At 46.0% G+C, this 14,479-nt stretch overlaps 1 protein-coding gene across 9 annotated transcripts in view; it reads right to left on the reverse strand.

Moving 5' to 3' along the window:
* Window positions 1–14,479, reverse strand: part of LPP (LIM domain containing preferred translocation partner in lipoma) — a 745,137-nt gene that overhangs the window by 682,656 nt on the left and 48,002 nt on the right. The window contains exon 1 of one of the 9 annotated variants that reach the window (XM_024124348.3): window positions 3,749–3,879. The exons of 7 other annotated variants lie outside the window; for them this stretch is intronic. The gene's annotated coding sequence lies outside the window, so the exon portion shown is untranslated. Of the gene's footprint in view, window positions 1–2,598; window positions 2,667–3,748; window positions 3,880–14,479 lie in introns of those variants that run through there. One more of the 9 variants, XM_028492122.2, reaches the window with a different exon arrangement.

Genomic DNA, 14,479 nt, shown 5'->3' on the forward strand with positions numbered 1-14,479 from the left:
GAGCCCAAGTTCCGCAACAAGGAAAGCCACCGCAATGAGAAGCCTGCGCACCGCAACCAAGAGTAGCCCCCCTCGCGGCAACTAGAGAAAGCCCACATGCAACAACGAAGACCCAATGCAGCCATTAATTAATTAATTAATTAATTAATTAATAAGGAAAAAAAAGAAAAATAATATTAAGGGTGGGGCGGGGGGACAACAACAGCACCTGCCTTGTGGGAGTGTGGGGAGAATTAAAGGAGATAAACCATGTGGAGTGCCTAGAGCAGGGCTCAGCACAGACGAAATGTTTGCTGTCATCAACTGCAGCCCCATCTTCCAGGCGGGAAAACTGAGACTCAGAAAGGTGCATGCGCCTTCGCCCAAGTTAGACACTGAGTTAACAGCAGAGTCAGGTTAGAAAATTCCCTTTTTAGTCTCTGTCCACTGCTCCACAGACCAGTTATTCCTTAGACAATAATAATAACAAAAATACCTGATATCATGTCATCGATTTATATATTCTGCCTTGTTCCAGAAAAAATCTGAAGTACCTGATAAAAGATGCACACCGTTCATGATTTTTTTTAAAGTAATAAAATTGGGAAGGGAGATGGAAAGATAAGGTGAAGGAAAGGGACAGAAATATAAGCCATATGTCTCATACCATTTGCTAGAGGTGGGCTTCACATTTGGCTCTGAGCTTCCCAGAGGCCAATATAAACCAGAGGGAAATACCTGTGTACATATGGTCCTTGGGAACACTTGGTTACTGAAATGTCACAGCACTGTGTGAGGAGGTGTCACCACCCAGGTGAGAATCACCCTGGTTTTTCACACTCTTGCCAGCTGAATTCCACCATCTGCTTACTCCTGATCACATGCACTCTAAAGCCACACGACCTGGGTTCAAATCCCAGCTCCACTACCGATTGCATGATGTTGGACAACTTACTTATTAACTCCTCAAAGCCTCAGGTTCTTCCGCTGTAAAATGGAGGTAAAAAAATAGTACCTAAATGGATAAATAAAATGTGGTGGTATATATACAATTTATTACTATTCAGCCATAAAAAGGAAGGACATTCTGACAAATGCTACAACACAGATGAACCTTGAAGACATTATGCTGAGTGCAATAAGCCAGTCACAAAAGGACAAATACTGTATGATTCCACTTCTATAAGATACCTAGAAAAGTCAAATTCATAGAGACAGAAGGCAGAATGATGGCTGTCAGGGGCTGGGGAAGGGGAGAATGAGGAGTAAAAGTTCAATGGGTACAGAGTTTCCATTTTGCAAGACGAAAAGCATTCTGGAGATTGGTTGTCCAATATATGACTGTACTGAACACTACTGAGCTGTACACTTAAAAATGGTTAAGATGATGGGGCTTCCCTGGTGGCGCAGTGGTTAAGAATCCGCCTGCCAATGCAGGGGACGCGGGTTCGAGCCCTAGTCCGGGAAGATCCCACATGCCGCGGAGCAACTAAGCCCGTGCGCCACAACTACTGAGCCTGCGGTCTAGAGCCCGCGAGCCACAACTACTGAGCCTGTGTGCCAAGACTGCTGAAGCCTGCGTGCCTAGAGCCCGTGCTCCACAACAAGAGAAGCCACCGCAGTGAGAAGCCCGTTGCACCGCAACGAAGAGTAGCCCCTGCTCACCGCAACCAGAGAAAAGCCTGCGCGCACCAACGAAGACCCAACACAGCCAAAAATAAAATAAATTTTAAAAAAAATTTTTAATGGTTAAGATGGTAAAAATCGTTATGTGTATTCTACCAAAATTAAAAATACAATTAAAACAATAGTACCAACTGAATCACTTTGCCGTACAGCAGAAATTAACACAACATTGTAAAACAACTATACTTCAATCAAATACTTTTTAAATAAATAAATAAATACCCCCCCAAATAGTACCTACTCACAGGTAGTTGTAGTGGTGAATCAACGTAGGTCAAGTGCTTAGCCCAGTGCCTGGCACCCAGAGAGCAGTCAATGCATGTCAGTTCTCCTTATGGGCAGTAATAGCATTCCCATTGGTACCACCAACCCTAACCTCTTGGTGCCTATGGTCAGCATCACAGCGGGAAAACATCCCAAGCCTCCATGCTTCAAGGTAGGCTCCTCCCACCTGGTGAACAGAGCCTACAATCAGGGCCCAGGCACAGCGGGGAGGAGGAGGTGGGGTGCGAGTGCAGGTTCCTGGGAGGCAAGTCCCTGTCTCCCGCGTGCTTCAGAGCGGCTTAGAGAGCTGCTTCCCCTCCCTTCCTCACCGACCACACAAGCTCAGGTGTCAGAGCACTTTCTCCCCTCTATTGTGATCTGTCACCTAACGCCATGGGCATCAAAGCACTTCTCCAAAACACATCTCCAACATCTTTCCTGCACAAGAGAAAGGGGCCCCCAAGCTGATCAGAAACTGATCTGACTACGAAGAGTTACTCATTAGGGCCGTGTAACATCTGGGGGACTGTAGTAGGGTGGTGCCCTCTTGGTCTCTGTTGAATGCTGCTCTCACATCAAAGAAGGCTAAAGAAGTCTGTGTGTGTGTGTGCGTGTGTGTGTGCGCGTGTGTGTGTGTGTGTTTAAAATCTACTCAGAATCAGGGCTCACCTATGAATGGGAATTATACTCCAGAATTCTTGCAGCTTTAAGAATAGTGGGAGAGGCTTAGATGGAAAGCTGTGGTCAGTTTCTTTCAAGGCCTGTGCATAATTTCACCTCCACAAGTAAAGCTGAAATAAAGGCCTCCACTATTCAGTTCCTCCTCTTGGACAAGCTATCATCCTCTTTCAGGAAAGAGAAAGATAACAGGCAGCAAAGCAGATCGGAAGGTAGCAGCTCACATTCAAACACTATTCACATGACCCAAAGAAGAAAAGGGTAAGTAGAAACCAAAGAAGAAAAAAAAAAAAAGTGAAATTAAAAAACCAACAAATTCAGACCTTAATTTAAGTCCATGTAACGTGATAGAAAGAGGTCTGACCTGGGAGAACTTGGTGGCAGTTCTCAATTTCTCACAAATTAGATCAATAAGTGTGGGCAACTCTGGCATCCTGAGTCCCAATTTCCTCATCTGCAAAATGGGCATCTTCTCTGCCTTTGTCTGAAGGGGCAGCTTCCGCGTAGTAGAAGGAGGAATGACCCGAGATTAAAAAGATCTGTATTCTAATCCCACCTAACTAGCCATGTACCTGCATTCCTGGGCATGCCCTTCCCACCATCATGCGGTAAAACGAAACAGATCAATCAAATCACCCCAACTCTGGCAGTCCATCAGATCTACGCAGTGTCCACACACCAGGTATTTATTGCAGAGTGGATGCCGTGCAAATGCTCTGCAGAAACCTTTTGCGCACTCTCCCCAAGTCCAACCATAACTCTGCTTTTCAAGATAAAACTAGCCCTCCCCAAGTGTCCACAAACACCCCTTCTGGGGTGTTACTCTAGCCCTAGCAATCAGACAGACAACAACCCTCCCAAATTATCTTTCTCCCCAAATTAAGTTAGGCCTCAGGTGGGAGGAACACCTCTCTAATTTTTAACATACGAATAGAATTTTTCCTCAGGCATAGCCCGTCTCTAAATCCCACTGTGAGAAGTATTACCCTGGGAAAGCAGCTGTCCGCACCCCACATGAAAGCAGCTAGTGCTCCCAAGCCACATGCCCCATCACCATGCAAGCGAACCAGCCCTCAGGACTCTTGAGCCGTGGGTCTGCAGGCAGAAATGTCACTGGCTCTGGCAATGATGATATACTCACGCGCCGTCAGGCCCCACAGGCAGCTGGCCTTCCGCTGGCCCTCACTCTCTCTCACACACCCTGAGTCCCACTGCAAGGAGGTGGTCCCCAGGCCCGAGGGGAACAGCACTGAAACCTTCTCTCCTCTGCTCCCAGAACAAGGGGCAAAGGAAAGGAGGGGGAGGGGTGGGGGGAGGGGGTGACTTTGTTTCTGGAAACAAGAATTCAAATCCTGCTTCTCCTAAACCCTGAGTCACCTCCTTCCCTTCCAATAGATCAGTGTGGTGGGTAAACATTTCCATATATGGAGAAGCAGGCTGGAGGATGTCAGAAAAATCACCCTTCTCTCCTCTGGCACTTGAAGAACATGCCCCACTAAAGACAGAATTCCTTATTCAGAGTGAATGATTAACCCCCAAAGAAGTGGAGTCTCAACTGTTCCACAGGCCCTCCTGTTACAGGAAAAAGGCTCCCCTGTCCAGACAACGAAGTGACTGGTTTGAAAGGCTTTAAGTTCATCTTAGGAATGGGGCCATCTAGAATGCAACTACATTTATGAAGTCAATTTATTAATGGGGAGGGAGGGGGTGTTTAGGAGGATGCACCTGAAGAGGTCACCAAGAATCCAGCCCACAGTTCTTTCAGTGGCAGATGAGTACGAAAACAACCCTTGGACCCCAATCCCTGACCCCTTGGGCCTAGAGTCCTCTTGGGAACTTAGTTTCACATGAGCTCTTCATAGGACAGACACCAGGCAAGAAGACCCAGAATAAAACCAGACTTCCAGGAGAAAACTGGACGGGGAGGGGGGGCGGGCAGGCAGAAGGGTGACGTGCCCAATTTAATTTGTAAGATTCATTCCCTTAGTTTGTAAGATTAATTCTAATCCGAAGGTCCTGAAAAGTGTCCAATGACTAAATTGAACCAGTGGAGTCAATCAGGGATGAATCTGGTCTGAAATGACTCCAGACTGAGTTAGAGAAGAAAGGAGAGAGATGCAATGGCAGTGTGGGGAAGTCGGGGTCTGCTCAGAGAAGGAATCCGTATCTTGGCTTCCTAGTGGTTCTATTCCTTAGCATGATCTTATTCTACTGTTGGCTGTAAAGGCTTTCTGTAGGTCAGATGAGCCGTCGTTCAGAATCATCGCCCACTTGCTGCTTTTTGGGCCTTCACCATGAGGATGCTTGTTCTCATCCCAAGGCAACCTTCAAGCAATAAACACCACTGGTCAGGGAGCAAGGGGACCCAAGCCCTAAGCCCAGATCAGTCACTCCATACCACTTTGGACAAATCTGTTCTCCTCTCGTGGCTTATATTCTCTCATCTACAAATCGGGTCGATATCCCAAAATCGTCCAACTCTGTGCTCTAAAAGCAGCTTCTGTCCAGCCTATCGAACAGTACTGACATTTATTTTGATCACTTGTTTTCTATTTTTGCAAGCATGCCACAAGTACCTGAAGAAATGGCCAACACTTCTTACTCATTGCATGTTTCATAAGTAAACACAAATATAAGTGATTACTAAATGAGGTAAGGAAACAGGATCAGAAAACCTTCCCCCGCATGCCAGAACCAGAACTCAGCACAGAATTCTTGCAACTGCAGTACTCCCAAGAGGTCCCAGAAGTAGGCTTGAAGAGGGTAAGGAGATGGTCCTCATTTGTAACTGACACTAAACCAGCCATCAGACTTAGTGTATCTGTAGAAAGACTGTCATCCTTTCAGGAGCTCAGAGTTCCTTCCAATATTCCAACAGGAGCATTTCAGCAGAGGAAAGAGATATTCCATGGACAACAGCTACCCAGGGATGACCTGGGAACTCTGTAAACCAAGGACCAAGGAGGGAACTACAGAGACAGGAATGAAAACCAGAATGAAAGGTCTCAAGCTACCCTCCATTCTGCTAGTAGCATTTGGAGATCAGTTTCCATATCCACAAAGCAACCCTTCATTCCTTAATGGATGTGTGTCTTTCTTCCTCGTGACCCCTGACAACCACTGGCTCTGGGATCTCAGGGGAAGAAAAGACCATAAAGGCCACTGAGCCCAATGTCTCTCCTATTTATGAACCAAACCCTCCCCCCATGGCATCCCTGACGTCTCCAGTGAAGTGCAGATCATTATCTCCTGCAGCTGTAAATTCCATCTTTCCAACAGAAAGTTCTTCCTTATATGGAAATAAATATGGCTTCCGGGCCTTCAACCTCTGGCTCCTTATTCTGCTTCTCTGAACCATACAAACAACCTATGTCTGTCTCATGGGTCTGGAACTTTTGCAGGTGAATGTGGCTACAGAAACAAAGCTCTCCAAGATCTCATTCCTCGGTCACCCTGGCTGCCTCCTGCCAACTTGAGGCCCATCCTTTTCGGATTTTTCCAATAAGCATTAGTGCTTAGCAACCCATTCTGCCTATGTACTGCTGGCCTTGTGGGTTCACAAGACGTACCCTATTAAATCCCAGTCACTGAGAAAAGAGAGAAAACAGACTCTGAGATCCGTTCCTCAGCCACCTGGACCCCATCACCCACACCACATTCCCACCCTTTGTGGACGAAGCTCAGAAATGCAGATCCCCTCCCCAGCTCCCCACTCCTGCTCTCCAGCCTGGCCAACCTAAAACTGTCTCCAGGATACAGGACTGTTTCAAGGAACGTTAAGAGCGAGCTCTGTAAGAAAAGAGCGCCTTGCCAACGTAAGCGCTCTCAGAATCACAAAGCAGCCTGTAGGCAGGGCGGCAGGGCCAATTTGCTGATCACAAGGCTGGGAGCTCGCGATCCCTGACCACTGCCGGCTCCATTCTCCTCAGTGTCCTTTCAAAATGGGGGGAAAAAGTGTTCTTTTCTGCCACAGTTCTGATGTGGCACTATTTGAATTCAAGGTACGTGTGATAATGATGCCTCACATTATTGCATTCTTTACAGTTTAGTAAGTGCTTTACCAGACAGTCTCATTTAATCCCTACTGACAACTATCCCTGGAGGATTATACCCACTGTAGTGATAGGAAAAGTGAGGCTCAGGGAGGTTAAGTATATTCCCAAGGTCACAACGATGGTTAAGTAGTGAAAAGAATGCTGGTTTAAGAGTTAGACTATTTCCCAGTTCCAATTCTGTTGCATATGAAGTAAATGACCTCTGGCCAACTGTATGACTTTTCTAAACCTCAGTTAATGCAGCTGAAAATCAGAGATGAAAACAGCCCCTCTGCCTACCTCTCAGAGCGGTTATGAGGATCAACTGAGATAAGGCTAGTGAAAGCCCTCTGGCAAATGGGTAGGCGTTACAAAAGTGTAGGGGATACGGTATTTGTTTTTCTCTTTCTGACTTACTTCGCTCTGTATGACAGACTCTAGGTTCATCCACCTCACCACAAATAACTCAATTTCGTTTCTTTTTATGGCTAAGTAATATTCCATTGTATATATGTGCCACATCTTCTTTATCCATTCCTCTGTTGATGGACACTTAGGTTGCTTCCATGTCCTGGCTATTGTAAATAGAGCTGCAATGAACATTTTGGTATATGGAATCTAAGAAAAAAAAAAGGTCATGAAGAGCCTAGGGGTGAGATGGGAAAAAAGACATAGACCTACTAGAGCATGGACTTGAGGATATGGGGAGGGGGAGGGGGAGGCTGTGACGAGGTGAGAGAGTGGCATGGACATAGATACACTACCAAGCGTAAAGTGGATAGCTAGTGGGAAGCAGCTGTGTAGCACAGGGAGATCAGCTGGGTGGTTTGTGAACACCTAGAGGGGTGGGATGGGGGCGGGGGTGGGAGGGAGGGAGACGCAGGAGGGAAGAGATATGGGAACATGTGTATATGTATAACTGATTCACTTTGTTATAAAGCAGAAACTAACACACCATTGTAAAGCCATTATACTCTAATAAAGATGTTTAAAAAAAAAAGTGTAGGGGATTATTGTGATTACTTGTCAATGACTGTGCATTCCATCACAAACACAAAAAGCAGCAAGGTCATTCTCAAGACAAAGACACATTAAGACTCAGGGAATTGAAGGAAAATGATTCGACGTTCTGCAGGGTTCTGTCTATATGTTACTCATTAGTGCAGTTGAAACTAGCAGCAACTGTCAGATTTTCAGCCCCACATCACAAATGTCTCCAGGACTGCTCAAGACAAACTCGCCCTTTTTGGCTACAAGCAAATGCCAGGCCAAAAGGAGGTAATAGATACGGGCGCTGGGAAGACCCCCTGAGAGTCTCAGTTCTGAAAACGTGACCTGCAATGTTTTCCTTGGAGGACTTGTTAGAAACACAGGCTCCAGTCTCTGCAACAAGCCCGTAGGGAAAGAAACGCACGGTACGGAGCTATTTACCAGAGAACACTAAGGAAGTTCCCGAGCATGAATTAATCAAGGGTACAGGATATTTCAAGCTGCAGATTCCCAAAGAAATCTCCAACCCATTAAACCTCCGGCCCAGCTCACAGAGCCTCAGCCTGGCATTCGGGAAGCCCAGGCTGCAGAGAAGCCCGTTTACATACCAGAGGTCCTGCAGCAGGTCACCAGGAGCCAGAAGGCACCCAAGAAGATCTGAGAGCTCAGGTGGGAGAGCCTGGCTTCCTTCAGGCCTCCCCCAACACAGTAGTCATCAGGATTCTCTTCAATTTCTGCAAAGATCCAAGTCATCCATGGCATTTATGGAAGGGCCGGATCTTCCCCAGAAATCCATTCTCAAGGCTGATGCACACACAGCTCAACGATGACTGTTTTCTAGTTTGCATTTGATCATCTGCTTCCTTGTGCTTAACGGTGAAGGAAGACCCTACATTATTTTGTTGCATAGATGTGTGATTCCTACCATGAGTGTGTGCCTGCATCATCAGGGATGCTATAGCAAAGGGCTTTGAGATGCAAACAACTTCAAGGAGTTCACAAGCATAGAAGAGAAAGGCTGACCATAATACAGGACAAGAGACTTCAGTAGGGTCCCCCTCGATGGGAGAGATGCATTTCCAGGTCAGCTATTAAGAGGGTAGGACAGGAAAAGGGGGAGGTGAAGGAGTAAAGGACATTCCAGGCAAAAGGAAAGAGTTGAGCCCAGGTGATAAGCAGCTATGTCCAGTGAACAGCAAGCTTAGAGGATGTGTAGGGAACTAGTGGGACAGGTGGGCAGGTGAGTGGAGACAAAGAGTAGCTCAGCAAGGTAAACTGAAGCCAAATAATAGCTAGAGGCTAAGGTGACTGGATTCTAGTTCTAAAAACAGTCTTTTTCTGAGAAGCAATCTTCGATCACACCACTGATCATCTTTTAAAAACTAGTCTCTTTGGCTCCTCACTGCTAAATAATAACAATAACAACTATAATTTATGGAGTATTTCATCTGTGCTGAGCACTGAACAAAGCAGGCTGCATACACTGTCCCATTTAACCCCATCAACAACCCTGTGAGCTAGGCAGTCTGGCTCCCATAATACAGATCAGGAAATGAAGGCTTAAAGATAAACTGTGCCAGTCTTAGAGAAAGAAAGTGGGAGAGGCCAGGATTAACTAACTCACAGCGCAAACTCAACCCCTTACAATTCTAGACCATACTCTCCAATTTCTAACCTTCTTCTTTCCTACTGCCCAGACTCTTCCTATCCCATTTCTATGAGATAAAATCATCTTATCACACATAATAATCCTATATAACAAACATAATGATCTCCAAAAATAGTTGACAAAATTCCTTATTTGATTCTGTTTCCCCACAAAGCCCTTGGAGTCAGGAAGCTTGTCTGTGTTCTCAGCACTGTACACACAGTGGACAATCAATAATTACAAGTTATTCAGCTAGACAACATCTTTGAAGGTTGGGCCGTGGAAGTAACACAATACTGGCTGTAATTTCCACTGTCTTCTACGTAGAAATGGAACTAATCTCAGCGAGGGTCCCAAGATCCAAAGGGGAGACATAGCCAAGTTGAAAGATACAGGTCAAGAATCACGTGCCTGGAGCAGCCCGAAGGCTCTGCAGCTACTCAGGAGATGCATGACTCTGAACCTACAGCCAGGTGCTCCAAAGGCCCATCAGAAGGAGGTGGACAGGACACATATTTCCTTGACAAAAGGAAAAAGCTCCGGGACCCTCACAGCTGCGACCTGTGCTGTGCCACTTTGCCTTTCAGCCTTAGTACAGACAGACTGGGCCAGCACAGTGGTTTTCAAACTTTTTTTTCCCCTAGCAGTAGAGCTTTTCCATTATGCAAAATGCTTTGTGGATGCTTAGCTTGTAACGAAGATAAAAGAAGAGCTGCTAAGACTGGGCTCCAGAGCCCCCTTCGCTCCTACTCTTCTGACCATTTGTTGCCTCTCTACCTCGCAGCCCAACCCCCAAGGCCCCTCTTGGAGTCTCCCAGGCTCAGGGGAGCACAGCTTGAAAACCAGCAGCCTCTGAGAGCTTCATAGTACCTTCCAGCTCTGATTCTAGTAACTTCCAAGGTCTGAGATGTACTTCCTTTTAAGCAGCTCTGCATTTTTACCAGTGAGACAGGCCATATATGGTGTAGCAGGGAAGAAAGAGGTCTCAAAGTAGAAAACTAGAAAACTTGGATGATAATCTATTTAAAGACCTGTGTTCTCAGAAGCAAGTTATTTAAATCTTGCTAAGCCTCAGTTTTCTCATCTGTAAATGGGAAATAATATTGTTATCCACCTAATAAGGCATTTATGAGAACTAACTAATTTCATGCATAAGTTGCTTAGCAGAATGCAACAATAAATACCGTGTTATGATCACTCCATCTATAAATCCATCTATGTCCACAGATGAAAAAGCAGGTAGCACTGCATCCAGGGCAAAGAAGATGCTCAACAAGTGACAGAGGTCCAATTTTTTCCTTCCTTGAAATGTCTCATGGACATTTCAACCTAAACAAACAATATGATGGCAATAAAGAGCTAAAGGGAAGAATTCATTTCATGTCCCAAATTCCCTACAGATCATCTTTGAAAATATTACATCTTGTCTCTGGAAACTTTGAAACTCATGGCCATCTCAGGCTTCCAAGGATGTCAATCAAGACAGTCCAGGGTGGAGAAGGTGAGTTTGAGAAAACCGGGTCACTGGCACAGGAGAAAGTGTGAGACTTGGTATCCCAGGATCTGGCTATAAAACTATTATCATTTTTATTATAACCTCAAGTAAAAAGTTGAACCACTGAAAAAAATAACTTAGAATGTGCCCAAAACTTGGGAATCACCTCATCTTGAAGCCCCTGCTCCAACTACAAGATTCCCTGTCTCTCACCTGAGTTTTGCCCCAGGTTCCCTAATATCCTGAAGGTGCTGCCAGGTTAACCCCCAGTTTCATCCCAACTTTCGCAGGTGACCCCTCACCAGTGCGCTGAGCTGCACAAAAAATAATGTCCAACTTCCCTCAGGCCAGCACTCATGGCCTCCAGGATGGGCCCCAACCCATCTTTCCAGTCACACGTCCCATTATATTGTCATTAAGGGTACCCTCCCAACTCCAAGGCTTGGCCATGCTTCCCCCAGGACTGTGCCTCCAAATCTGATTGCCAGATCTCTTTACTGTGCAGTGGGGAAGAGGAACCCTTGGGAGTGGTTTGTGATCAGGATGTAGTCAACAGTGTCTGCACTGCCCCATCCTTTCTCTAAAGATGGTCCCACCAACTACTGGTCCATAAACATCCACATCATGGGAAGAAGAAATATTTGTCTATTTCTTTGCTGTCAACAAAGCTTTTCACATGCCGCACCTCTTTAAACGCTTGATGTAAGATACGACCATGAAACCCACTTTATAAATGAGGAACCTGAGGGTCCAGAATATAGTCAGGAGCTGAGCCGGTAGCCAAGCACAGGGCTTTGGCTCCAGAGGCCTTACACACTACACTCTCCCCCAAGAGCTGAGTGCAACTGAAACCCTGCTATAAAAGGTTCCGTTCTCCCGGCCAGCTCACTGCATGGCCCTGGGCACATCACTTGCCTTCTCTAAGCCATAAAATAAGGGCTCTGAGGTCATCCCACACATCTACATACCCCTTTTCCTCTCCCCTTGAAAGATTTCTGAAATAAAACCTTACAAGGGAATTACCAAGGTAACGTCTTGTGTATGTGTTTGGTCAGTTCCATCCCAAGCTTTCCCTCCCAAACTCCCACACCCAACCCGAAAGAAGGAAGAGTGACTGACCCGAGTGTCAAAAAGCCACCAGGACTCTACAGGACACAGTACAGGGAATGCAGTGCGGCAGGATCACCATACAGACCAGCAAGCTGCTCCCCAAGAACAACTGCCGTCATGGTCACAGTGCATGAACCTTGTCAGCAGATTGCTGGTTTGATTGGCAATTTATAACAAGCTCAAGATGCATAAGCATTAATGCGGACAGCACAGTAGGCATCTTACATGCCCCATGGCCTATGGGCTCCACGAGGGAGGGCAATGGAAAAATCCCTCTTTCTTTCAAGATTCTGAAGACATCAGCACGTCTCCTCTCTTTAGCACGAGCAACTACAGCTGCTGCCTGACCGGAACACTCCCATCCGGATGTGAACAAGCTGCCGTGCCCTCTCTGCGCTTTCTCCTAAAGTCCGCATGCTGACTGCCAGGCTCTCCCAGGACCATAGGATCCTAGATCTGGCAAAAATCAAGTAGCACCTGGTCCAACTCCTGTAAACAACTTGCCTGGGGGCATTCATTCATTCAAAAAGCATCACTGATGTCTCCTTAATGCACGGCGATAGGATGAGGCCAGGTTTCTGCTCTCAAGAACCCTGCACCAATATCTTCAGTGGCTTCTCAGTGGCCACAGAATAGTCCAAGCACTTTATCTAGTATCTCAAGTTTCTCAGTACCTTGGACTCAGTCTTCTATTTCCACCATGAACTCCCTCCTGCTCCCACTCAGCACACATTCTTTGCTTTATTCAGACTGAACTCTTAGCTCTTGGTGCTTTTGCTTGATTTACTACCCTTCCCCATGCCAAGATCAGTTTATAGATAATCCTACAAGACCTACTGGTAGTTCTCAACTGGAACAAGATCACTCTTTGAAGAAAGGCAGTTATTTCAGCAGTGTCTCATGCATTACAGGGTACCGAGCATCTCTGGCCCTGACCACTGAATGACAACGGTGGTCTGGCCTCCAGCACTGAGATAACAAAAAACACTCCACCACATTCGCAAATGCCCCTTAAAGTGAGGTTACTGCCCCCCAACGGACAGTCACCAGACCACCGTCACCCTGCATGAAACCTCCCTTGCTTCTCGGTCCAGCCAGAACAGTCTCTCTTCTCTGGATCTGCTCAGCCTGCTACCTAGGACAGGGACAGTGACCTTCCTCGTACTATTCTCACTACGTACTTGACATACTCCCTTTCCGGGGAGGGCTCCCAGTGGGAGAGTCCATGACTTATCTCTGCCCCTGGTGCCCAAACCAGCACAGCACCAGGCTCATAGTAAGTGTTTAATAAACATTTAAGAACAAATGACATAAACAAGACAACTGTCCAGGGCGTGACTCTCAGGACGAGATTAAATTGAGCTGGAAAATTACAAATCAATCAGTGCTGCCAGTACTAAGGAGCACTCATTGCAGGGGCTGAGACTGAGCAAATGGCCTGTTTTTCGGTATATTAAGTCTAAATAAACAAATATGAAGTAGAACACTCTAGCAGTTATATTACAGTATTATAATTAATTATACATATTAAGTATTGGGGGATGATAGCCCTGGGCATTTTTAAATGACTGTCAGTGGCTGATACATTCTCTCAATTGACTCCAAGTTCCCTTACACCCTCTGAAGTGTCTTCCTGTGCCACAGAAGCAGACTGCTAAAAACTACATCTCCCACACTCCCCTGAAGCTAATAAACTAGATTCCAGGAATAAGAGGTACTTGCGTGAGACTTAGAAGGGTGGGAGTGAGGCTAAGGCCTCCGGCTGCTCCTTCTTCTGGCAAGCTACACCTTGTAATCATAAGTCAAAATGCCGTTCCGTTTGCTAATCCAATGTCCCACCGCCAGCCATGAGGACATGGAGAAAAATGTCAGAGGTCTCTGTAGGGGCTTTCTAATCCCATCTCTCTTCTCCCGGGATTGCAGCTGTGGAATAAATTCTTAAACTCAATTGCTATAGATGCAGCCTCCTGGCTCCCACTGTTCCAGCCTTTCCAACAATTTTGTCAGCATCTCTTTCCCCGCATTAATCCCTTTCCATTTAAATTATGTGGAATGTCTTTCCTGCACTTAAGCCTGAAACACACGCGGGAAGGGGGAAAAAAAAAAAACACAATAGATCAATTAACTGCTCATCCATTCGTCTATTTCCGATCTGATGGAGACTTCTGTCTATCTATACCTAGATCTTCTCTGTTGCCTGTGGGAAGGGGAGAAAAATATGTCACTTTACTGTAACCAGCCAAACAGACCTAAGGGACATAAGTAGCAGATGTCATAAACTAGTTGATGATCAACAGAAACTCTAATTCTTATAAAATGAAGGACGCTTACAGCATAATTACTGACTCTTTCCTGAGAATTCTTTGGCTTGACCTCTTTGTTTTCCAGAACTGCCAATGAATCCTTCAGTACCTCAAAGGCATACCGGCTGCACACCTAGCCCATCTGCTCTGTGCAGCCCCACAGAAAAGGCCTCCAGAAATGTCTGTTCCTGTCCTCGTTTCCTTGTTTGTAACATAGGGGTAGCAATAGTACCTTCCTCGTAGGTTTGCTTAGAGGATTAGGTGGATCACTATGAATAAAGCAGCTACAAGA

The sequence above is a fragment of the Physeter macrocephalus genome, chromosome 1, assembly GCF_002837175.3.
Source record: "Physeter macrocephalus isolate SW-GA chromosome 1, ASM283717v5, whole genome shotgun sequence".
In the NCBI taxonomy this organism is placed as follows: Eukaryota; Metazoa; Chordata; class Mammalia; order Artiodactyla; family Physeteridae; genus Physeter; species Physeter macrocephalus.